The sequence below is a fragment of the Camelus ferus genome, chromosome 33, assembly GCF_009834535.1.
Source record: "Camelus ferus isolate YT-003-E chromosome 33, BCGSAC_Cfer_1.0, whole genome shotgun sequence".
Lineage (NCBI taxonomy): Eukaryota > Metazoa > Chordata > Mammalia > Artiodactyla > Camelidae > Camelus > Camelus ferus.
In genome coordinates, this window is record NC_045728.1 from 8,954,494 (window position 1) to 8,981,571 (window position 27,078).

General features: G+C 41.7%; 1 long non-coding RNA gene across 1 annotated transcript; it reads right to left on the reverse strand.

Moving 5' to 3' along the window:
• Positions 1-5,498: 5,498 nt before the first annotated feature.
• LOC116661160 lies at positions 5,499-27,078 on the reverse strand. The gene is made up of 3 exons (XR_004316933.1): positions 25,231-27,078; positions 17,465-17,472; positions 5,499-5,509 (listed from the first exon to the last, which is right to left on the reverse strand). It is a non-coding gene; the product is annotated as an uncharacterized LOC116661160 (long non-coding RNA).

Sequence of the window (27,078 nt, forward strand, 5' to 3'; positions counted from 1 at the left end):
CTTCTATATTCCTTAATGTTTGCCTGTGGCAAACGAGTTGCTATTTTATTTATCTTCTCAAATTTTTCAGTTTTCTGGCTAAATTACGCTAGAGTGAGGGAATGTATTTTCATAATTGAAACTGAAAAAATTGGGGAATAGAGTTTATCAGCATTTTAGACTTTTTTTTGGCGGGGGCAGACTTTGATGAGTCTGTGCACTTTGGTCAGCATGAAATCACAACTGCTTGAGAATAAAAATAGCAGGTGGAGAGAGCTTAAAGGTCATCTATCACAGTGTCCTTTTCTGTAGATGTGATGTGATAAATCCATGGAGTAGAGTCAGGTCCAGGAGCCACGCCCTCACAGGCTCTTGGAACTACTCCACCCCCACCTCAGTGAAGGGTGAGCTTGGCGTTGATCAGTGAAGACGTTCTCATCTGGGTGGTCAGGGAGCTTCGTACCTAGTAGATTGCTTCAACTTTGTACCTCTGACTTCTTACCTCAATGTGAAAAGTAACTAGCTATGAACTGACATCTTTAGATTCAGAGATGGTCAGTGGTCCAGCCGCAAAGACCACTTAATGGCCCAAGTTATGTGTACAATGTCTTCAGTGATACTTCTTAAGTTATTTGGAATTCTTAGTTCACCTAAACAAATCAGAACTCCTGATACGTGTTTCCTTAACCAACTGTATGCGCGGCATAATATTTGTAATAGCTCCTACCTCTGTACATTTAAACATGACTGTTTCGAGAGTCCTTGTGCTTTTGAAAATATCAGTGGTTATTTGCTATTTTAATCCTCATTTATCCGTATAACTAAGTCAAGAATACTTCAGTCATAAGAAGCTAGAATTGAGGAAACCTCACTCTTCCTTACCAGCCCCTTTGCCTTCAGTTGGCATTTAGTAATGATTAATAAAGTGGGCAGCTGGAGAGCACAGAGGTTCAAAATGCAATTCCGTCTTGAAGGAGTCAGTTCAGCTGTGTCTACTAAAGGGCAGACGTCTGGATGTTTAGGAGTTACCTGCAGAGCTGGCTGTTGTAAATTTCCACTCAGCTATCTGGCGCTGTTGGACGTAGACCTCCTGGTGGCTCAGGTCGTCCTGTTTTCAAAATGAGGATCGTTGGCCATCTCACACAGTTCTCATTAAGTGAGTTCATAAATAAACAGTTTTTTTTTTTAAAGAGTAGCCAAGCACAAAATGTGACTTTGTTGACATTTTATGAGACTTTGTCATGTGTCCCCTGAACCCCCAATAAAAGCAATGTTGCATCAGCTGTGAACTTGTGTTGATTTTTTGGAAGAGCATGCTCTCATAATTTGTATGTTTTCACTAGTGTGCAGCAAAGCTCGTTTCAGGATCCGTGAGACGCAAACAATCTAATATGATGGGAAAATGTAAATTTAGAGGCAGTTTCCAAATGATCCCGTGTTGCTTTTCAATAAACGGCACCGGCATCTACCCAAGTCAGAATCCAAGGTGTGAGCCTTGTCTTTTCTCTTTTCACCTATCATGGCCAATCAGGTAAATCTTTTTGATTGTTTCCTTCTTTCTGTTTTTAAGTATGTCTTGCTGCTTTCCATCTTTCATGCAACTATGTAAGACAGCTCTCATTTCTCACCTGGACTGCTGCGTCATGCCTCCAGTTTCTCCCTTTCGGACTGCCAAGTAGCAGCCGGGGAAATCTCTCTAAGCCGCAGACCTGATCGTATCATTCCACAATTTCAAACGTTTCACTGGCTTCCCATTGCCCTGTAAGTATCATTACACTGAAGGTCATTTGTATCCTGGTTCCTGGCCCCCCGCATTCCTCTCTGGGCTCATCAAGCACCTCTTTCCCACTGCTTTTGTAGGTTTCTGCTGTCCATCTTTGCCGTTTCTTACTGTCCTCTTCATCTTCTGGGCTTTCTCACACACCTAAACCTTTTACCTGGTGCTCCACTACCCCTTCTGGACCCCACCTCTTGTGCCCCGGGTCTCATCCAGGAAGTCATTTCCTTTGGGCACCTTCACCCCAACCCTCCGTGACCACGTGTGGGTGGAGAAGACGGCACCTAGGCGCGTTCATATTGTCCTGCGCTCACCTCCTATTCTGTGTTTATCACCCAGATTACGATCACTTACGTGACAGTCCCCTCCATTTGAATATGAAATTCTAGAGCTGCCTTGTTCTCCCAAGTATCCGCTCATCATATGTGACGACTTCAATTTAAATGAGTTAATATTAAGTAAAATTAAACGTTTAATTTCCCAGGCACACTGGCTACATCTCAAGGGCTCAGTAGCCACATTGCCTAGTGGCCACCGTGTTGAATAACACCGACAGAGAACAGTTCCATCATTGAGAAAGTTCTGTCGGGCAATACTGTCTAAAAGACGACTACTGTGTTTTGTCATTTTCCCCCTAGGCGTGCTTATCTTGAGTTTGTCATCTGAACTGCAAAGCAAAAAGGTTATTTTAGTGACCATTTTTTCAATTCTCCCAATGATACTATATAACTAAAATCACACCATATGCATAGGAAGAACATCAATTCATTACGTGTAAACATGCCCAGGGTACTAAGGTTTATTTGTAGCATAAAACCTTCACTGAGAATGTCTCCAATAGCTTATCGACGTGTTTGGCCCAATGTAAGTGCTCCATAAATATCTACTGAATGAATGAATGACACGTTTGGATACTCAGGCATTTTGTTTTATTTATTTTCACCTAGATGTGTGGAGTCTTGCAGGAGGCATGTCTTTAGATTTCCAAGAGCCTCTTCTCTTGAGGATATGGAAACAGATGATTCCCTTACATCCAGCCTAAGGATAACTGAATAGTGTCACTGCAATAGGATTGCCCATTATTTTATTTTCCTTTCTTATCTTCATTGGTGAATGAAGGTTGAGGACTGAGCTCTTTCAGTGAGTAAGATCAAAGTGAAAATGATCAAAGTAGATACCAGATTTGAAAAAACCCTGTTTTTTTAGGGCTTGACCAAAGTTCACTAATAACAAAAAAGCAAACAACCCAATCCAAAAATGGGCAGAAGACCTAAACAAGCAATTCTCCAGTGAAGACATACAAATGGCCAAAAGGCACATGAAAAAATATCACTAATCATCAGAGAAATCCAAATCAAAACTACAATGAGGTATCACCTCACGCCAGTCAGAATGGCCATCATTCAAAAGTCCATAAATGGTAAATGCTGGAGAGGGTGTGGAGAAAAGGGAACCCTCCTACACTGCTGGTGGGAATATAGTTTGGTGCAGCCATTATGGAAAACAGTATGGAGATTCCTCAAAAAACTAAAAATAGAGTTACCACATGATCCAGCAATCCCACTCCTGGGCATATATCTGGAGGGAACTCTAATTCAAAAAGATACATGCACCCCGGTGTTCATAGCAGCACTGTATACAATAGCCAAGACATGGAAACAACCTAAATGTCCATCGACAGATGACTGGATAAAGAACTTGTGGTGTATTTATATAATGGAATACTACTCAGCCATAAAAAAGAATAAAATAATGCCATTTGCAGCAACATGGATGGACCTAGAGATCATCATTCTAAGTGAAGTAAGCCAGAAAGAGAAATAAAAATACCATATGATTTCACTCATATGTGGAATATAAAAAAAGAAAAAAAGGCCACCAATGGACTCATCTACAAAACAGAAATAGACTTGCAGACATAGTAAACAATTTTATAGTTACCTGGGCAAAGAGTGGGAAGGGATACATTTAGGAGTTGGAGATGTGCAAATGTTAGCCACCATATATAAAAGTAGATTTTAAAAAACCAAATTTCTTCAGTATAGCACAGGGAACTATATTCAATATCTCATAATAACTTTTAATGAAAAAGAATATGAAAATGAATATATGTAGGTGTATGCATGACTGGGGCATTGTGCTGTACACCAGAAACTGACACATTGTAACTGATTGCACTTCAATTGAAAAAAACATTAAAAAAAATAAAAATGTTATTGATTTCCTGAGCACCTACTATATAGATGCCAGACTCTTTGTTAGGTCCTGAAGGTATAGGCGGGGTCAAGGTGGACACAGTTCTTGAGTTCATAGGTAAAACAATATGGACCATCACTTTAGTTCCTCTCCCTATGTTGTGCCCAAAGCAGGAAGTTCTCAACCTTGGCTGTGCACCACTGAGTGGGTTTAAAAAAATACTGATAACCTGGGTCCTTCCTCAAAAGACTCTTATTTAATTGGTGTGGGATATGGCCTGGGAATTGGGATTTTTTTTTTAAAGCTCCCTGGGTGACTGTAATATACAGCCAAAGTTAAAAACTACCATCCTGTGGGGACATAGACTGAACTCAGAGATGAAGAGCTTTTGGTAGTGATAATCGATAGCATATTAGAACCAACAAGAGAACTTTGAAAATCATCTAACGTATCCTCATTTTACTTTTTATTCTTCACCTTAAAAACGCATACTGAAGGGTCAACTTGAGTTGTCCGGGTCAAATGGCCAGTTCATGACTGAGATAAGACCTGACCCTGGGTTTCTGACTCAACTCAGCGTTCTTTTTGCTACGCTAAGCTGTCTCCAGGAAATGGAAAATATAATTATCTTCAGGAGACAACCACATCCACTGTGGTCGTAATTTTTTAAAGCAATAATTGAATTTGGACCACTTTTAATTCCACGTACTCAAAACTCTCTGCTAATCAAATGTGAGCACTATGGATTGCTTTTGTTAGAGTGCAACTTCTTTTTTGAAAAAATGTACATTTCATATCTATACACGTACATATGTATGTATATGTAGCACTGTAAAGAGAGAGTTCAGTTTCCCAGCAGCCCTAACCAGATTCTTATAGATTCAAAAATCAATATCCGTATGTTAAACTCCACACATAACTAGGAAGGACACTTCTGCCTTTAAACTTGAACTGCTCAATAGCAGAGATGGTAGTGGGAGGAGAAATAAGACTGCATTGCGCTTCTGCATTCTCCGTCCCCACCCACCTTATTACATGACGTCCCATTCAGTTTAACGTTTCACATACAGGTAAACATGGCCAGCCCGTCCCCACGAGAAAAGTTGACTTTGAAAAGTAACTACTACTGAAAAAAAAAAGTTACTTCTCTTAGCTAGCATCCCCCTGCCCCATTTTTAGATTTTACTCATAGATCAAGAGAATCCAGGAACCATAAATCATCTAGTCCAGTCTTCTTCGTCCATGTAAGATCACATCGTGAAAATGTGCCTTTCTATTTTCTTAAAGGCATTAAAATAAAACGAATGTCCACGTACTTACTTCAAAACACATTTCGGTGTTTGAGAGCCTGTGCAGTTAGGAAATTCTGTTTTATTTCGATCCCAAATCCCTCACGCTGTAGTTTAATCCCATTTTCTCTTGTTCCCTGTGGAGAGAAAGAACAGCTGGTCTCCATTCTCTCTAAACTCAATCCCTTCAAGTCCTTAAAGACACCCACCTCCCAGCCTTCTCTGCTGTGGAATAAGTAATAACAGTTCCCATCAGGGACGTGTCTCTCTTGGATTGTGCATATTCACTGCCAGCCGTATCACATATATTCATGCTCATGGCATAATGTTTGTAACTAAACCACGCCAAGGCCAAGAGCAAAAACAAGCACATGTATCATTGTTTTCATGAATGAAGTTGCAGATCCAATAATAGACACTGAATACTTAGTTGTGAATGGTAACCTTCCAATAATTACGTGCCAAAATTATCATAATTTCTTTTACAATGTATTGGCAATCTGTTGCTTTTGGAGAATTAAAAATTCAGTGATTAGGTTTCAGTTTCCTCTGTGCAACTCCTCCCCATGCCCTGCAATGGAATATTCCATTCAGCATTCCACAGCAGGAGCCACCATTGCTTTGACAAAAATAGATACAGTATTGGAACATTCAGTCAATGGAGTAATGCAATTGTCTGAACATTCTTTTCTGCTTTATCATTTACATTTTAATAAATCCCAGAATATGTCAAGCTGCATCGAGTTGTACCCAGTGTAGCTAAGAGCATGCACATACCAGATGCAAAGAGGAAATCACACATGCAGGTCCTGCCCTGCATCCACATTTGGCTTGTCTGTATTTTTAGGTTCCTACATTTTAAGCAGGGGGACCCTTAAAAATAAAAAGTGGCTATTGAGCAAAATCTTTGCTATTATCAACATTCTGTTAGTATATTCAGTTTTCTTAAAGGATACTCTGGGGAGGGGGTCCTCTAAATTGATCTAGGAATGCTAGCTGGTACCTGCTAACACCAAGGACGACACTATATAGCTAGCAAAAATGCGAAATCTTATCATCTTATGCCTATTTCTTTGCCAGTTTGTTATTGCTCCATTCAAAAGGCTCAGATAAGCACATTTTAAAGTCCTTTGACATTCCGTGATGCCAAGCTCTCAGGCAACCAATCCTGGAAAAGAGTGTGTGTGTGTGTGATTATTATTAACCTGTTTGCATAACTTACTGTATGCATACATTGACCACCAACTGGAAAAGAGTGTGTGTGTGTGTGAGATTATTATTAACCTATTTGCATAACTTACTGTATGCATACATTGACCACCAACTGTTTTAACATTTGGGAGATTCGTTATCCTGGTTTGACAGCGCCCACCGAATATTTACAATGTGGCACAGCTGCGATGGTGGAGTGAGTCTCCGCATATTGGGAGGTCCCTAAGCGGTTTAGGTATGTGCCTAGGGAGGAGGGTTCTTCCAAATGAGACTGTTCAGATTAGTCTATACTAGTAAAAGTCACATGGAGCTAGAGGCTTAAACTTAGCTCTGGTTATGTCCTTTGTACCTAGTTGCCTAAATCATTTACGTTAGCCCATCAGAAAGCTCTCACTTTAGGCTTCTCCCCAAGAGACCAGGGTGATTTCCTGACATCAGTATATCTTAGTGTTAAACTTGTAATAGAATTAAGGACTAAAAGGGACCTTTTGTTTTTTGCTGATGCTCAGAACAGGGTCAGTGCTCGCCCCAGACACTGTGAGCAGCATACCTCTGTCACTCCATGGGGTCAAGTGTGGTGTTGAGGAGGGTGGTATTATAGGTTATGGTAGTGGGACGGAGGATCCCCAAATGCACGGGCACAGGTGAGGTCTTCAGCGTTTCTGGATGCCCAGAGTTTTCTCTTACTCTGCCCATAGTCTCATAACTGGTAGATTTGTTGGAAAAGTATGACCTAGCCAGCCGATAGTAGAAGGATCACAATACCTGGTGACCTCTAGAGAAGGACCCTTTTACAACTTCCCCATTCACTTACAATATGATCAATCACTTATTCTCATGAGGTGCTGCCATGATTATGAAATAATGGGCTAAGGCTTCGGATGGCACTCAGTGAAACTGAACTAATCAACTAATGATCTCAGTCAACATGAGGGAGAATTTAGGAGGCCTGTCAGACAGTGAAGGTCCAAGGGCAACTTTGCAAGTTTGATTTTTGTGAATCAAAGGTTCCATGTTCTAGCGCTAACATTACTGACAATTATTTCCTTAAAAATTTCTGGAGTTGAGTTAGTGCTTCTGTAAAGTAAGAAATGTGGTAATTGATGTGATCACTTCACAAATATACCGAAAGAAAATTGGTAAAATATTTTAGGAAGACTCTTACTGCTTTGAGTATTCTCTTCTTTAACTTGTGACGTTTTAATTTTAACATGTCCTGGTGTGGATCTCTTTAGGTCATCTTATCTGGAACTCTCTGAGCTTCCTAAATCTGGAGGTCTGTTTACTTCCCCAGATTAGGGAAGTTTTCAGCCATTATTTCTTCAACGAGATTTCTGTCCCTTTCTCTCTCTCTTCTTCTGAGACTCCTCTAATGCAAATGTTAGTTCATTTTATGTTGTCCCATAAGCCCCTTAAGCTATCTTTACTTTTTTAAATTATTTTTTCCTTTTTGCTGCTCTGATTGGGTGAGTTCCTCTGCCTTGTCTTCGAGTTGACTGACCCTTTATTCTGCTTTATCTCGTCTGGTTTTGAACCCCTCTAGTGTATTTTTCAGTTTTGTTATCGTATCTTTCAGCTCTGTGGCTTTTATTGCGTCCTCTTTTCTGTCATCCATCTCTTTGTTCAAGTTCTCACTGTGTTCATCCATTCTTCTCCCCAGTTTGGTGAGCATCTTTATGACCATTACTTATAGTTCCTTATTAGGTACATTATCTATCTCCATTTTATTTTATTTTTCCTGCGGTTTTATCTTGTTCTTTCATTCAGAACACACGTCTCTGTTTCTTCACTTTTCTTGGCATTCCATGTTGGTTTCTATACAGATGAAAACAACCACGTCTCCCCGTCTTAGAGGAATGGCTTTGGGTAGGAGGTGAACCTTGCTGGCTAACTCTGCCCCAGCCCTGTCATGTCTCAAATCTTTGTGCCTGTCCAAGCAGCCTATTATACTTTTAATAGCTCCTTAGCAGTTGAGGATATGCCAAGACCTGTCAGTGTCCCAAAGGGGAGGATCTCAGCACCTAGATCTGGCTGGAAGCCAGTTGCTCATACATCAGCTTTTAAAAGTATGCAAATATATACAGTTCTGTAGGACTACAAGTGTAAGTCCTACTGGCCAGTGACTTGGCTGTGTCTCCTGGGTGGCATTCACAAAAATTGAGACTCCAGACAAGTTTACAGGCATACCCTGGTGATGTTGTGGGTTTGGTTCCAGACCAATGCAATAAAGCAAGTATCACAATAAAATGAGTCACATGAATTTTTTTTCTCCATGCATATAAAAGTTGTATTTGCACTACGCTGTAATCTTTTAAGTGTGCAATAGTGTTATGTCTAAAAAAAATGTACATACCTTAATTAAAAATAATGCTGTTGGGAAAATGGTGTTGATAAACTTGCTCAACAAAACTTCAATTTTTAAAAAGCACAGTATCTACAAAGTGCAGTAAAACAAGGTCTGCCTGTGTTGGTGCTTTTTTGGGAGATACTAGTGAGCTCACAGAGATCATAGAAATATGCCCAACTTGAAGTCTGCCCCTCTGGCAGAAGCTCAAGGACAAGCAACCAGGTCCCCTTCACAGGAAGATGTTGGGAAGGGGGTGCCTCTGTCTACTGCTTGGGTAGTGCCCTGGGCGTGGCCACCTGCCAAGAGCCATCTCACCAATTGCCACAATCCTGCGGGACCCGGGAATGCAAGCCCCACTGGCCACCAGAGCCAGGTGATCAAGATTACATACCACTGGCTTTCGACTACCCAGATTAGTGGAGAAGAGCAGCTAAGCAGATGCTGCTTTAAAAATTAGGATAGTTTTAAAGGATGCACTTTTGACATTTGCTCCAGCCAGATTTCCTTTTAGATTCTAAATCCATAGACCCCCAGTGACAAAGAAGCCATAAAGGCCATCTGGTTTATCTTTTGCTTGAATTTTCTCTGCTGGCCTATCATGGACTGCTTCACTAATCAGCAATTCCATCTTTGGACAACACAGATAATTTAAATACTTTTTTTCTGATATCCAATTTCAAGAGGCTCTTCCATCATGTCTGCTTTTAGCCTTGGACTGTACAGTATAAGTCTCATCTGTTCTACTTATCAGTTCTACAGATATTTAAAAGAAGAAACCATGATCCTCCTAGAATCTTCTTTTCTCTGGGCTGCACACACCTTGAACCTCCATATGCTCCTGCTGTGGTGTTGTTTTAAATACCTTGATCATTCTTGTTAGTGTCCACACTTTGACTTGTCTGTCTGCCCTTTTCACATGCTACTTAGAACTGAATGCGACTTTCTAGATGCGGACTGACAAATGGAGAGCAGAATGTGATGATCACTTTAAAAACTGTTTCCTAAGTACTGGGTTTCTAGGAATAAAACCACATATGAGTCTTCTTGGCAACCATTTAGCAGTGTTGACCCGTATCATCTTACTATCTATTAAACGGCTTAAGTCCATTTTGTACACACCACTGTGAAGCACCGCTTTGCTCATCCTTAGATTCAGCCCATTATCCCATCTCCCAATATCTTTTTTGATCCTGATTAAGATGTCTGATATTTTAGATATTTCTTTCAGAGTCATCTTATTCGCATGTTTGACTAAGGGTCGTCAGAAGCCTTCCCAAGTGATGTGTTGAGGTTAGGATCCCAAATGTCATTCCTCAAAACTGTCAGCCTAATAACTGTCGAAGAAAGAAGTGAAGTTAATCTGGCTGGGTTTTTTTGTTTGTTTGTTTGGCTTGGTTTGCCTTGGTTTAATCTCATATTCCCAATAGTTTTTCTCATCAACAACTGACGCTGGGAAGCAGCCATCCAGATGAATGATGAACAGAAAGGGAAAGTTTGGGATCAATAGTTTGCTTCAGGTAAATCAAGAGAGGGAACATATCATTTGTGAAGAATTGAGATCACTACTGCAGTATATGGATGTTTTAAAATAACTGGATTTTCCTCTTTCCTGCTTTCTTTGGGTCGATAAATAAGGCTCCTTGAAAGAGGAGGTCTAGGGCAAAGGGAGCTGGGAATCTTTTGTCCATTGTCTAGTGGGGATATTGATATGTCCATACCTGTTAGCTCTTATCTACCGCACATAATAAAATACAAGCAAATATGATTTAACAAAAGAACTTTGGTTCCTCACTGTAGTAACAGTTCCCTGTAGAGCAAAGGGAGTTATATAAGGTGAGTATGGTCTGGCGTCTATTCAAGGGGTTTAGTTACCAGCATGCCAAAAGATACTCATCATAAGGCATTTTCAGCTCAATTCAAATTGTTAAAATGAATTGAAATTCATGAGAAAGCAGCTTCACAATCTAGCCCCAGAGGACGGAGTTCATAGCAAGGCTCCAGTGCACTCTGCTATCTGATGGTAACGTTAGCCAGAAACACTGGAAGTCTTCGTTTTCTTTCTCCTTCTGTGCTAATGGCTTGGCAATTATTTTTCTGAACCTCATTTTCTTTAGCCCTTTCCTTCTTTCTTTCCTCCCTCCCTTCCATCCTCCTTTCCTTATTTCCTTCTTTCCTTCCTTCCTCCTTTCTCTCTCACTTTCTTTCCTTCCTTTTTTGGTTGGCATTTCTTCTCCCTCTTTTTTTTTTTTTTTTTGTTTGTTTTTTAATCTGATTTTCTTTCCACTAAATATGAACTGTTTAAGAGCCATTGCTACTTGAGTTTGGTGTGTTCATATGGCTTTATTTCTCATGCTACTACTGTCCTCTTAAGACTTCATCTTTGAATAAACTGATGTTAAAATTTCATCTCAGGATAAAACCACATGTAGTCATCAGAGTTCTGAACTTTCTTTGAAAGGAAAAAAAAAAAAGAAAAGAAAGAAAAGAAAAGAGCCCTTCCTGGAGGGTTTCTGTGTTGTCTATTTTTCCCAAGTTACTGCCTCACTTTCTTTTTTTTTTTAATATTTATTTTGTTATTGAAGTATAGTCAGTATGCAATGTTGTGTCAACTTCTGGTGTACAGCACAATACTTCAGTCATATAGGAACATACATATATTCATTTTTCTTTTATTGCCTTCTTGGTTTCTTGGACAGGGGGTAAGAGTCTAAGGACACACTCTTCCCTTTTTTTCTGTTCCGATAGTTAACACCACTCATTCTCATTCATCTCCTTGGGACCACCCCTCCTGTTCTCTAAGTCCCTAAGTTCTTAAATGGCAGTGTGCCTCAGAATCATCTTGGAGAGCTGGTAAACCATAGATTGCTGTTTCCCATCCCCAGAGTTTCTGATTCAACAGGCGTGGAGTAGAGACCTGGGGTTTGCACCTCGATCACGTTCCCGGGTGATGCTGCCATGACCAGTCCTGGGACCACACTTGGAGGACAACTGCTCTAGCTCTAGCCCATTTCGTTCTCCTTTGTTCATTTCTGCAATGGGACAAATAATACTGCTTCCCTTCCTCTTCCTTAGTAACATATCTTTCCTGAACTTTTCATCATCAGGGTGGCTCTTCTTTGAACTATTTCCAAATCCACGTTTTGCTGGAGGGCTAGAACTGGATACCAGACTACAGCTAATTCTGACAGAATAAAAATAACAACCCCTTATATTTCTGTGATGTATAGCTCCCAAAGGGTTAGAACAGTACTTTATAATCTATTATCTTGTTTGTCTGCCTAATAGCTGTGTGATACCTCATTTTGATAAGAGAGATAGTTGAAGGAAGAGATACTGGACGGTTACCATGAAGACATCAGGAAAAGACTTGAAGTCAGCTTTTCTGACTCCTAGTTCACAGTTCTATTTGAATTCTTGAAGGCTTTAATTTCTAAAGTCCAAAGTCTAGTTCAGCTCATTGAATCAAGGTGAACTGCTTTGATCTGTTAACACACTGTCAAAAGAATAGAAAATTGCTTAACTCTGAGTAAAAGTTGTCAGCTATTCAGATACAAAATAATTTAAAGAATTCCTCTCAAAAAATATGAACATTTAAAACCCTTTTACCTGGTGCTTTATTTTTATGATGGCAAATAATGGCTTTTAACTGTGATCCCTTTGGCTTTCAGTGCACTAAACATTAATTTTGGTGTAGTTTTCCCCCAATTTTTCCTGCCGTAGTAAACTAGCCTTCTACCTGGTTCTACAAACTGGTTATGACATTGTTTTATTTTTACAATCTTATTATTCTACATGATAGTGAGGAATTTCTACATTTGTCATTTACCTGGTTTTATGTACTACACGTTCGCAAAAACACAAGTGAGAGAGAGGTTAGAGGGAAGGCATTTTCTCAACATACCAATTTTATTATTCATGTACATTATCTCGAAGTTTTTTAGCTCCTTAAGTCCCAGGGACCTCTCTCTGCTTTTATTATCCTGTTCTGTCCTCCCATCATGATAAAGAAAATGAAGAGTCTGACAGCTTATGAAACAATAAAGCTGGACTAGATGGGTTTTTCGGGGTCCTACTGTTTGCTCCTAAACCACTGTTGCACAAGTGAAGGGTTCGGACTGTTCAACTGACACACAAATTGCCATCAGCAAGGTATTAAAAGGAATCTCATTTATTACCTCCAAGGAAATAAATAACACCAATGGACTGAGTGTCTTTCCTCCAAATTAGACTAACCAAATCAATTCAGATCATTAGAATACATTATATCCAATTATGTATAAATCTCCCTTGTAAATAGCCACTTACCTGCTTGCCCAGAGCAATGTAATGCTTTATGCTAAATCAACAGTTTAAAAAATTATAGAATTGACTGGCAAAATATTTTAATGGGTTGTTACATATTTTGTATTTAATTCATTCAATAAACATTAATTGAGGACCTACTACATTCCTGGGAATACAAAGATGAATAATACATGATCCTGGTCCTCAAAATACTCACCTAGTAAGGGGAAATAGACATGTAAAGAAATGATTGCCCTTCTCTGGCTCTTAACTGCATTTGATCCAAGGAAAATTAATGGTGTGAATTTCTGGCTGATTTATGCATTGGGGGAAAAATGAAGAGACTGGTGAATATCTAGAGGAAACTAAAAGATGAGAATTTGCATAAAGGTTCATGTTCAATGCCTTACAATGCACTTCTCTAGTAAATGCAGGTTTCGGGTTAAGCAGAACGTAAGGAGGAAGGTGGATGTGTGTAGGGGTGCTGAACGCTGTATTCTCAAGTCAAGCAGAAATGGCTTGTGGATTATCTGGAATGCTGTGACTCCACTCCATCTGTTCTCATGGATTATTAAGTTAAATACATTAAAAACATTTCCAGGGGAATCCATAGCAATGGGTAAACACGTTCTCTGTCCCTAAAGACAGTTCATTTACTTAAGGAATAATATGTGGTTTCCTTTATATGCGGCGTTAGTTGGACTGACCCACATTTAGCTAAGCACGTATGTCAAAGATGCGCGTGGATCCACCTATGCTTTCTTTAAACAGGGGTCCCATCCCCTTTAAACAGCGGCATCTGCTAGCTGGACCCAGGCTGGGCTGTCCACGACCATGGCCCTAGTGAGGACAGACAAGGGCTTATGGAGTGGAAACTAACCCTGGCTCATTTAGGGCCTGAACTTAGAACCTCACGAACACAAAGTCCAAAGCAGCCACATAAGGAGCGAGGAGATTGTCTTCCAGGCACAACCCTAACACAACACATTAACTGAGATGAAATGCTGATCTTGAGACCCCCCCCCCCCCCGCCCGCCCGGGGTTGGGGGGCGGCTTGGACGGTCACCGAGGCCTTCTTCAGACCTTCAAGAGAAATGTGGTCCTGCAGCCTGTGGGTGCCAAGCCCGTTACATGCTCAGCCAAGGGACCCGAGAAAGGAAGTGATGACCCTCGCAGGAGGAGTGCGGAGAGAAATTTTACAAGCGGCGTTTGAACCCTAGAAGTGAGTCATACAAAAACCACAAATAACTTTTTCCCGCAGTCACTCACTTTTGCCTTTTTAAACATGGCGTGTTTCCATTTTCAGCCCACTCATCCTCTTGCATTCTCCAAGAATTTTTTGTAGTGATTATTGTCCTATTATTAGCTAATAACCATGAGTAAAAAAATTCACCTTTTCAACTGATTTTTGCTGTTGTTGTGTATGAAGTTCTCTTCTAGAGAGCTTTTCAAGTTTCGTTACCGGGCTCTGAAAACTGGCATCTCTTGCGTCCGCGAGCAGGCCGGGATCACGGCGTTGCTGAGGTTTGCTTGGCTAAGTTGCCGATGCTCTGACTGCCGGTCGGCAATGCCCATTCACAGACGCATGGGATGAGGCAATTCGCACTTGCAGGGCGGAAGTCCTGTGTGCTTTTCATTTTGTGTGTGGCTTACAGCCACTGTTTCTCGCATCTGGTGAAATGTGTGGCCACGTGAATCTCGTGAATACTCAAGAGCAAATGCTCCAAGTATGTGCACATTTTAATTTTACTGTGTAAGTGACGCAAGTGTCACCTCTATGGGGGAAAAAAAAGTGTTTGCACATACAGCGACTTTGTGTCAGGCCAGGAGCGGTTTTGAGGGAGCCAACAGGCGTGCGTGTACAATTGAGACCTTGGCTGAGCCTCGCTTGTGAAGTTGGACGGAACTTTCTTTAGCGTCATCCCACTTAGCGGGGACTGTGCTCAGCCGTTAGCTCTGGCACACATCTCTTCCCTTGAGGGTCTCAGGCTCCCCCCTCTGTGCCTGTTAGAAAATAACTGACAGCTAATGCTTCTTTCAGGTATTATTTAATAAGGTGGGGTCCTCCTGTGGGTGTTAGTGATTTAATAAAGGAGCCTTGGACCCTGAAAAGACTTAGCATCTCAGGGAAGAATTTTCCCATGATAGATTTTTCTGACACGGTGGCGGACTGAAGGGTGAAGAGGGGACCCCAAGGTGAATCATTTTGATTCATGTTCCTCAACACCACTGGCCCAGGAAAGACTGGTAAGCAGACAAAGCTTATCTCTTGTACCCATAGCTTCTACTTTTTATACTCTTTGCTCTCGGGACTCTGAACACTCAGTTTCTTCCACCTGCCTGCAAAGCCAAAGCCACTGAAGTTGAAACAGTGATGTCCCAGAAACAGGGTTTCTTCCTGCCATTAAACATCTCCATCATTGCTATGTCAGCAAAGCTAGAAAAGTTCATTTAGTCCACACTGTGGTGAGGGGGTGATGGCGTACAGAAAACAGGCCCCTTTTTTGGCATGTCCGTGATGTCTCCATTCTGTATCCTAAAAAGTTCACCATGGATGTGGGATAGTGGATGCAGTGTCTCAGAGTTCTGGATGCACCTTCTCCCTCTGCTTTTTCAATACTTATGAATCTTGACCACTGGCATGGACCTGAGATGTCATCTCTACCACGCCACCTGCCTCCTCCCACTTGTCCAAGGGTAACCTTTAGCCATCCTGTTTGTTTTCATAAATTCAACATGACTCATATTTCCAAAGAGATAACCAGCTAGAACCAGAGGCACAGAGAGACCAACTCTGACCCTCACATTTAGTCCCATGGAACCCCGACTCTGCTTTCCACACATAAAAAGGGTGAGAACATTATTACATTGGTCCAGGACCCAGGCAGAGACATGCCTGTTCTTATGAAAGGCTAGGTTAGGATTTCCTGCCGTCAAAATTCTTTCCTTAAATTCTAAATGGAAAAAGTTCAACTGCAAACAAGATATTTGTAAGGTAAAGGTTTATAGGATTTATTTGAGACATCACGATGCAGAGTGATGGTATAATAATCATTTCCTCCTTTTTGCCTTGTGTTTATTTCTCAGATTATTATTTAGGTTTATTATTTATTCATTGAGCTATTTTCGCCCTGTCTCAGCCTTATTGCTCTCTTCCTTTATCATGTTCTCTGGACCATCCTTCTTACTGTCTGCCTACTTTGTTTTCAACATACACTCAGAATTATTAGCACTGGTGCTAGATCACTTGTCATCCTCACACAGTCCTAGAAACATCTGATTGCAGGGTAGAAGTGCCTTTAAATGGCCGTTCTGTCCAATCCCCTGCTGTCAAGTCACTGCTCTGCCCATGATCAACCGCCATCATCATTCAAATCTGAATAGAAACATCGATTTCTCCAGGAAGACTTCCCTGACCTCCCCCTAATTAGATCCTCTTCCTTTGTCTGTGTCCTCATAACTTGCCATAATGTTTGTCTTTCTACTGTTAATGATTTATAATTATATATTTAGGCAACGATTTGATAAAGGTACGACCCTTCCACAGGACTGTGAGCTCCAGAAGGGAGAGGTGGGTCTGTTTCACTCACCACTGCATCCTACCGCCTGGTTCAGTGCCTAGCTCATAACAGATATTGATAAATATTAATTCATAGTGATCATTATTATTACTATTACAAATACCAAGGCTAGGATCAGCCTTGTTTTTATTATAAAACAAAACCTGGCTATAGGTAAGGGATTTATAGATTTACCTACCTTTTCCTTCCTTCCTTCCTTCCTTCCTTCCTTCCTTCCTTCCTTCCTTCCTTCCTTCCTTCTTTCCTTCCTTCCTTCCGTACAGCTGTCAAACAAACAACAACAAATATACATTGCCTAACGTCTATGTTTAAGCCCCCTTTCAAGCAAAGGGGCGCTAAGGAAGACACAAAAATGATTCTAATACAAAGCAGACGCAGCTAGGTGCACAGGCGAGCTAGAGAGCACACGCAGCTTGCAGGACTGGGGGCAGCCGCATAGAGGAAGCTGCCTTTGCTGAGGCTGGAAGTTTCCCAATAACTGGGACAAGCAGAAATAGAAGGGACTGTGTTCTAGATGGGGAGACGGTGAGGCCAGAAACGCGTGCCTCTGTCCCTTGAAGGCCATGTGCGCGGACAGGAAGCAGCCAGTGCCGCCTGGACTGTGACAGCAGCGACTGCAGGGAGGTCCTGGAAGGACCTGGACGCTCATCACAGGAGCTGAGATTTTTATTCTCAGGCCAGTGCCGAGCGACTGGAGGCCTGTGAGCGTGATGATCTCATCTGACGTGTGTGTTTGGAAGATTAATTTGGCCTCACTGGGTCTCAGGGTTAAGTCGGCTGCCAGGCTGATCTCGGCGACTCCCATCTCTGATGCGGGCACTGGTCCTGTCCCTGTGTCTCAGTCCCTGAGGGCCTGGTCTCTAGCCACTGCTGCCCAGGCCTGGGGTCAGCTGCTAAGTTCCCCTGATACGGGTTGTCTGCAGTTTGAAAGTCTGCCTATCGCCTGCAGAGGTGGTCTCCATGGACACACTGAATCTTGGTCTCAATACAGGGACCACTCATGACACATCTTTTGAGCGTGGTCTTGTTACTTCCATTTTCAGGTGATGAAACTGAGACTTGGCAGTGGCAGGACTGACTTTCAACCCCACGTCTTCTGATCCCAGGCCTAGAGCTCTTTTCTGTCCTAAGTTCACAGTCTCTCTTAATAAAAATAAAAAGAATTGAGTGAGTGCAAGTCAAACCGCAATAGTGAAAATTCACTGAGTACTTTCCACTGTGCAGGCCCTGTGCTAAGTGCCTTTACAGCCCCCGAACCATTTAATGACCAGAGAAAGCTGTGCACGGTGGGTGCTATTGTTCTTTTCACAGGAGAAGAAACCATGGTGAGAGAATTTAAGTAACATGGCGGGTCAGGAAGCTGTTAAGCAGAATAGTCTAGCTAGAAACCTGGGCAGGAGCAGGCTGACTCTTGAACCTGTTTCATGCTGTGAAATGCTGTCTCGGTTAAGGGCTGTGTCTGTGTGAAAGCCCCTCTTCATGGCCCTGGACACAGTCACTACTCAGTGAGTACTGCCTGAATGTCGGTTGACGCTTGCATCTCAGCTAATGCTGTTTGCCTCCCACCTGTCCTGCCGCAGCCCAGTTCTGTGTCCAGTTCTCTAGATGCTCACACACAGGTGGTCATCCTGCGATGACTGGCTCAGCTGCTGGGCACTTAGGTTTGGTCCCTCACCTGCTGCCCAACCCAAGAGTCTATCTTCACTTTCCAAGCTGGTCTTCTCAATCACATTCAGCCTTCCCGCCCTAGTGAATTACAGAGGACATTTGTCCTTCTGTACTAGCAACAGACATGGTCTGTTGGACTAGATCCACACAACCTCTTTCTGGGGAGTGAACCTTTTGGAAACCTGCGAGTTCCTTGGTCAGCATTGCACGGGCTTCCAAAGAGGATCGGGAAATGTGTTTTGGAATGGCGAGCAAGTCGCTTAAAAACTCAACAAAAGGTAGCTGCATTAAAAAAATATATTGCATGCTGCTGTGTAATGCTGGGAACTGTGTGTTTTCACACACATATCTCATTTATTAGTCACAACAATTATTTGAAGAATTGTCATCTCATTTTACAGATAAGAAATCAGGTTTAGACAAGTAACGATGCCCATGGCTGGAACTGGCGAGTGGCAGGTCTACTGTATAAACAGAGGTGTGGAAGAGCTCACAATCCAGCAAGCAAAACAGATAACTGTATAAATAACAATATGAAGCCAGATAAAGGCCGTGATGGAGACAATGACATCCCTGTGTCCTCTCTTTGATTCCCTAATGGCAAAAAGTGCAAGCCTTAAATTAAAAAAAAAAAAAATATATATATATATATATTTATATATATAGATAGATAGATAGATAGATAGATAGATAGATAGATGTGGAATCTGGAAAAAAAAAAAAGAAAGTAAAAAGACAAATGAACATAAATACAAAACAGAAACAGACTCATAGACATAGAATACAAACTTGTGGTGGCCAGGCTGGAAGGGGGGTTGGAAGGGACAGACTGGGAGTTTGAAATTTGTAGATACTGACAGGCATATGTAGAATAGATAAACAAGATTATACTGTATAGCGCAGGGAAATATATACAAGATCTTGTGGTAGCTCACAGCGAAAAAAAATGCGGCAATGAATATATGTATGTTCACGTATAATTGAAAACTTGTGCTCTACACTGGAAATTGAGGCAACATTGTCAACTGACTATAACTCAGTCAAATAAAATTTAAAAAATATATAGATAGATATCATATTTAATGAAACAATGATTCCTTCCCCTCAAATCTTTATTCCTCATCTTTTAAAATCATTAAAGAGTTTATCGAAACAATTGAGGGTCCAAGCGGTCTGCAAAGCACCCTGCTGTCAACTGTTAGAAACTTTAAAAATGTGAGCAAGTGTGGTCTCAGGATAATAGATGCTTCGACAAAACTGCTACAATAGCAGCAAGCAATGTAGATGCTAGAAAATTCTACAGGAAAGCTCGTGAAGAGGGTGCGTTTCAGTATGCTAGCTTCCCTTTGCGCGCGCAGATAGGGAAGGCCGGCCAGCGTGGGACAGTGCTCCGCCTTGGCAGCCGCGGTCCGCGGGCCGGGAGAGGAGCCTGCGCCCTGGTCTTGTTTACAGTGTGTCTGAGGCTTCTTGAGACCAGCCCAGCCAGATGGACTCTGCCTCTCAAATATCAGACCTGATCTTTTCAAATAAAACAGTACAAAGCACATTAAAAGCTTTGATCCAACTGTTTACTTTGTATTTGTGTGTGTTGGGGGAAATGGGGACAAAGGGAGGATTTATTGGGCCTTGCTGTGGGTGGCCAGTGCACCCACCGGGCACACTGGGGGAGAGCTGGGAGTGCTCTGAGCTGACATACTGGATCTGCGTCAGTACTCGGATTCCCTGTCATTTCGGCTGAATTCTGTGGCCTTGCTCTGTGAGCCTCGTACATTTCAATCTTCTGCTACACGAGTCGGGGGAGCGTTCCTGAGCCAGGAGCCCTCGGAGTTTAGCTGATCAGTCCATCCCTCTTTCTCAGGGCAGGTCAGAGTCAGACACCGTCTTTAGGATTCACCTGGAAAAGAATGTTCTCAACATCTCTGAGTGATACTTCCCTTTTCCATGAGCATGCCGTACTTTCGAAGCATTTCATATAAATTCACTTATTTGATTCCACATCCTTCTGAAACAGGTGGTTACAGTATTCTCTCCCTCTCTCTCTCTCTGTCTCTCTCTCACGCACGCACAGTACAGACGCTTCTACCATACAGATTAGAAAACTGAAAATTTTATTTTAGTTTTTTTTGCAGGAGGTACTGGGGACTGAACCCAGGCCCTTGTGCCTGCTAAGCACGCGCTCTACCACTGAGCTATACCCAACCCCCTCCCCAAGTAGGAGGAATCTTTAACTAACTCCTACTATATATCAGAAACTCTCAACTCATGAGATGATCCCATTAATTTTCTCAAAAGTCCCATGAAGTAGGTAAGATTTGCCCATTTTAGGGATGAAAAATATGGAAGCTCAGAGAAGCTGAAAACTCTCTGGCTCATTCCTGGTAGATATGACACGTTATCCTATCACCAGAGGGGTGGAGCTAAGATGTAAACTCAGTAGGTTGATTCCAAGGCCAGTTTCCCTGCTCCCCTCCCGCGCAGTCTGGCCTGACACTACTCAGCGTTCTCTGGCTCCACAAATAGCCAGTGCAGAGGGACGATTGGGCTCAGAAAACCCTCCTTGAGGTCTGTTTTCTTTTATATTTGCTTTCGGTAGGGACAGAGAACATCTGATAAGAAAGCTACCCTAATGGTCCTTTGAGACCAGGAAACGAATGGAAATTATATGGGCAGAATATACAGTGTTCCGAATGGGGATTCGGGAACCTTCTTACGTTTAGGGATGAGGAGACGGCAAAGAAACTCCAGCGTGCTTTTAGCTCAACAGAAGAGCAGCTACGACTGCTTAGCAAACGCAGTGGCTGCAGTACACGGAACCCCCACCTGTGAATACAGACCTGTCCTCTGACTTCTCAGCTCCGGTCACCTTTCTGCCTTTGCTCGCCCTAACCAATTCAGTCCCCAGAGAAAACTGTTGCACGTAAGCCCTGGGCCTCTGAATAGCTCAGGGATGGGCACTAGAGAGGAAAGGAATTTAGGAATTCCAGTACAAACACAGTCCATAAAGCTGAATAAATTGCAGTGTCTCGTGAAATTAAAGCTGCTTCTGGGGAAAAAAAACAACAAAATAAAACCCCAGTTATTCCTAGATTCCAAAAACAAATGAGGCATTTTGACAAATAAAGCATGATTGTTGCATGTTTATCAAATAGAATTTTTAAATATCTAGTCAGTGTGTGTGTGTGTTTCAGTGTGTGTGTGAGTGTGTGTCCATGAGAGAGAGACAGAGACAGGGAAACTAGTACTATAATTTTAATTGCTTGTAATCTAACTTGCCTTTTTGTTCCTTTTTTCTTTCCTTCTTTCTTTTCTTTTTTTTGTATCAGTTAATCTGTTGGTTACATTTTCAGCTTTTCTTTGCTTCTGGTTTCATTTTCAGATGAAAAAATGCTGGGCACACAGCGCTGCTGTCTGGTTGCCATGGCAACCACAGCCTATTATCCTGCCTTGTCATTCATCAAGAAAGAATTGCACTTGACAGAGGGAAAGGAAAATGCCTGCAGTCTGCAGCAGAGGAGGGGAAAAGGGTTTTCTTTTCTGCCATGCACGTAAAAGCTCTTTAATGCCCGTTTAGTTACATGTTTTATTTAGCATTATTTATTACTTGTAACGACAATAATTGATACCTGTAAAAATGCATCCCCTCCCCCCAAAGTATTTAACTTGCAATTTGTTCATTTGCCTTGCCTTCCCGTTTCAAACCTACACTCCGTGTTGCACCGCCCCCCCCACCACTGCCACAAACACTGCTTCCACTCCAGTAACAGAAACAGCCCAGAGATAATATTTCCCACAGAGAGTGATCAGTGTAAAGGTAGCTAAACCAACCACTTTTTCTTCCTAAAATTGTGTTTTATACTCAACAGTTCTCCTGTCCTTCTAGTCCTAAAACAAATTAGTATGATACATAATCAATCAATAATTGAATAGAACTTTTGATTAAATGACTTCTCCAAGTGCGTAATGCCTATGAAATACAGTATTAGCAGAATGATACAAAAGTCCAGTGATCTTTCCATTAGATAATTGAATATAAGACCCTGATTTCCCTGTACACATTTGGATCCATCCCAAATCCATTGTTCTCCAAAGGCAGGGAAATGTAATTACTTGTTATTTGACTATTCCTCATCATGGCCATTTGAATTAACCCAAATTATTTCCCCAAATAAATGGCCTAATCAATATTGTATATTTAAACACTTAGGCTTATTCATTATTTTTTAAGTCTGATATTTTCCACCTCATTATTCAACTCAAAATATCTGTGTCCGGGGCGGGGAGTGGGGGCTGTTTTCAACAGCTTTGCTCTCCTGATTGTTTCCCTGGTCTTGAATTGTTTGACTTCCTTGTGATGGTGGAGAAAGTAGTTGTCAAATAGGCCGTGTTTTAAGCTGAGATCTTCTGAGCTTGGTTTTTGAATATTTGCTTGATCTTTTGTCTGAGTGATGAGAGAGGAGCTGGACAATGATGACACTTCACCTTGAGTTGGAAAAACAGCAGCATTTGGCGTCACCCGTGTGCATTTCAAATGAGCCATCCCACCTGGAGAACAAATGGGCAATGAGAGTGAGGGATAATGCACTTCTGAAGTTCAAGTTCGATTCTGTCTGCAGACAACATTCCTGCTGGAGGTCAGACTTGACCGGCACGCACGGAGAGTCTGAAATCACATGTCTAGATCGTAAGCGAAACAGAGAGTCGGATAATGATCTGGTCACTTTCGGTTTTGAGATAGTTCAGATTCTCACCTTCCCACTACTTCCTTAATTATCTGGATAATTCTAGCGAGAGGAGATTTGGGGGCGGAGAGGGATAATTCTGAAAGAATTAAATCATTCCAGCTGTCAGGAAATCTGTCCTGGATTTTAAGTATTAAAATCTACATAATAATTCAAAATCTCTTCATTTTCATCCCATCTCAGATAAGTTCCAAGAAGGCGTCCTTGCCAGCATCCTTTATATACCCTGGCCCCATGTAGAAATGTAGAAACCATGGAATGTTTTTCTTTAATCTTGACATTTGGGAGAGCAAAAGGAAACAGCTAGAAGGAGCAAAGACATGTTGCGTTTAGAATTGTGGCTGTTTCCTATTGGTTCTAAACTTTGACTTTAATATTGCAGCAACACCACTGTTCATTTCCTGTTAAACGGCAAGCCTACCTTTTGATTTTCAAATGTCCCTTAGGCTAATGTTTTCACTGAAGAATGAAATGAACAGGCAGAAACAATTAAGCGAGCAGATACAGTGAAAAGGAACACCACACCGCACTTTCACAGAAATGGACGTGTATGAAGGAATTCTGCTCGGAATTTGATCCTCTGGCGGCAAAGCTTTTTTTGCTTCTTGTCATTTTTCCTTTGCCCACCCCCAAAGCACACCACTTCCCCTTTATGGCGGGGGGTGGGGTGGGGTGGGAAGAGATCTAGGCACACAAAGGAACTCCTAAATACTCACAGGCATGGGAAATATTTTCTCTGCCTGTTACTAGTACAGGATAATCTCCAAGAAAAAAAAATTCATCTAGATATTCTAAACTGCAAATGTCTTCCAAAGCCTGTTAAATGTTCACATATGTCTTTACGACATTTGTAATATGGATTGTTTATACACTCTTGATTAAGAGCATGAACATCATTAGGAAGGATCAAGTCAAAGATGGAAAATTATAAAATCAGATAAGATTGTAACCTAAAGAAAAAGTGCTTTTTAAAAAAAAAAACTTAATAATCTATGATTCTATATGTAAAAAAGAGAAATCAACACCCAAAAGTGAGCTGTTAAAGAGCCTCCTAAGTTCCATCAGGAATTAACAAGGAAGTAATTAACTCCACCCCAAACAAATCTGCCATCACATGTTTATAGCATTTTTGTCACTCTATGAAACCTATATCTTCTTTTTAGCACCAAACTGAGAGATTTTACACGGCAGGAGCTTGGCATTTCTATTTTTGGGCTTACTTTGTTAAAACAGAACCAAGTCATATGCTGTACTACATAAGAGACTGGTTTAGCAAGGTCAGGGTGCCGGGAACGCGGTATCCTTGTAAACATTGCGGGAGACTCCATATTCTGATCTGACATAAGACCTGTATGACAAGTTCAAGGTTGGTTCCCATTCAAATTCAAACTTTATTTCTAAGGTAGCATGCAACAGGAAACTGCCTTATGAAGGACAGCAACACCAGAAACACGCGCAGTTTAAACCTTGTGGATCTCTTTTGTAAGGTGGAACAACACCCCAGTAATGAATCTGGAAGATACAGGGCATCCCTGAGATTATACTGAGCGGAAGGCAGGGTTTTGCTTTTTACTGAATCCATCCCTTAGTATTTTCCCAATAAAACACCTCTCATAAACCAGGGACTTTGTATTTTTTGTTGTTGTTATGGGGATTTAAAAAAAAAAAAAGCCAGTATAATAGTTTTACTCTGCAGTAGTGAAGATTTAAAGACAGCTGCTAGTAAACATAAAAGCAGCTATATAATGGCATTACAATGGATTTTTTATTTGAGATTCCAGGATGGGGTAAATTTGTTACCCTAACAAATGGCTGGTTATGTGGAAATTGACTTCACATAACAGGGAACATTTCCCTGGAAAAGAAGGCAATTTATATTGGTTAAAACACCAAACAACCACACACTTCCTCTTCTTTGTTACTTATAAAAAAAAAATGACAACAACAAAAAACCCCACCTATGTAGTGTCTAGACATGAGAACTCGCCAGTAAACCATTCTTCTTCCAGGTGTCATGGTACTAGTCCTGGAGCAATTACAGAAGCACGAATGGCTTTTCAGGTATCTGTGGGAGTCATACGTGGAATAGGACATTTTCTTAATCTTATCTACAGTTATCTGTCCCCAGGATCTTTTGAACTAAGCAAACTGAGATCACCTGATGTTCTCGTTTGTCTCTGTAACACAAGAAAAGGAAAATCTAAGATATCCATGGAGGTATGTATATGTTTTGCAACACAATATTATTTTTCAGACTGCAATGTTGTATTTGCTACATGTCAAAATGACCTACAAGGAAGAAAAATACGGCAGTGGTGTCAGGAGAGAAAGTAATGAAATAATATAAAGGAATTTATTGAGGTGGATATCACGAAGTCTTGAAACTAGTCACCACTGCAATTCGAGGTTCTCTTTTTTCTGGATGTTCGTAGCAGCCTCCCCCAAAGATATGCCCACCCAGAACCTGAGAATTTGTGTAAGGGGGCTTCACAGATGTAACTAAACCAGGGACCTCAACAGGACACCATCCTAGGGAAGTGTGGGCTCCAAGTTGAATGTCAAGCTTCCTTGTAAGAGAAAAGGAGAGAAAAGACATAGAGACACACAGAGGGGAAGGCTGTGTGAAGACAGAGGCAGAGGTTGGAGTGGTAAGTCTCCCAGGCAAGGTGTCATCTGTCTGTGATGCCGTAGCTGTTTTTCTGAAAACCCCCAGTGTGGTATTAGCAAAGACATTTGCTCTACGGGTAAGATCTGCAGGTGAATCCAGGCTCCGTGGTTTATTGGAGCTGGGATGTTAGCCAGTCACTGGACCTTCCGGATCTTCCTAATCTTCTTTTGAAAAATGAGGACAGATTCACTGTACATATGAAAGGATCTCAGTCACTTGCGTTGATGACGATAACACACACATAGGACCCGAGTGGGCCTTGAAGACAGACAAAGGCCGATCGTCTTCATTTCTGTAGCTGCCATTTCCGAGGTTAAGTTGGTAAGGAAACCAGGGCGAGAATTTCGGTTACTTAACCACCAGATTAGTGCTCCTTTTGTCATTTTATAGGCTCTGTCCCCATCCCTGTGGCTATAAAATAAGGTCTCACCTGAAAGGTGTCATTCAACTCAGTAAAAAGGCATCTCTCTTAGAACGGACACTGATATTAGGCTTCAGGTTAGATAATGACACTGGGACAAAGAGGTCAAAACAGAAGATGTGAAGAAGTGGGTTGAGAGCTAAGCTGCGAGGGGCCCAGCCCCCCTGTTGGCAAAACTCACGCCTGCCCGGAGCACGGAGAGCGCAAGTGTTTTGCGGCAGCTTTCAGAAAGGGGCCAGATAAGCCCTGGTAGGGTGAGAACCCTCCAATTTTAAAGCCATATTGTTTATATCCTGTCACCCTGTGTTTATTTCCCTTTCGCCGTTTCATTATAATATAATGAAAACATTTTGAAAGGGTCCACTGGCCTCAGTTTTGCAACGAGGAAATCAAGAGAAAGGTGTTGCCCTCTTCGGACCAAGGCTGGACCAGCCTATGAACACCTACCGCTACGTCTTGTGACTGTCATTCCGCTCGGTTCTTAAGCTTATGGCACCTTCCTGCTCATGCCTACATTTCCACATTTTTATAAGCTCAGCTGCATTCAGTTTGCCCTGGACCCAAAGGATCGACTCCAGTTTCTTCAGGATGCTGTCTGCATAACCAGTGAGACCTACACGTCCTGGTCCACGTGTGTGTGTGCAAACACGCATTCACATACACAGGACTTGTCGTAGGCAGCAGTCACAGAAAAGAGGATGCTTTTTCAAGGCCCTGTTCTGTGAGAAATACTGCTTAAAATGACTACTCTGAGCCTGGGAGTATTACCCACATTTGTTAGTAAATAATACACATTTTTACATAGCTCTCTGTAGGAATATTTTGAAGTTTTCTTTAACAGAGAACTTTATGAATATAGCGAAAGGATTACTTGGAAATGGAAGAACACATGCCTCGGTGAGAAGCCCATGTTAATA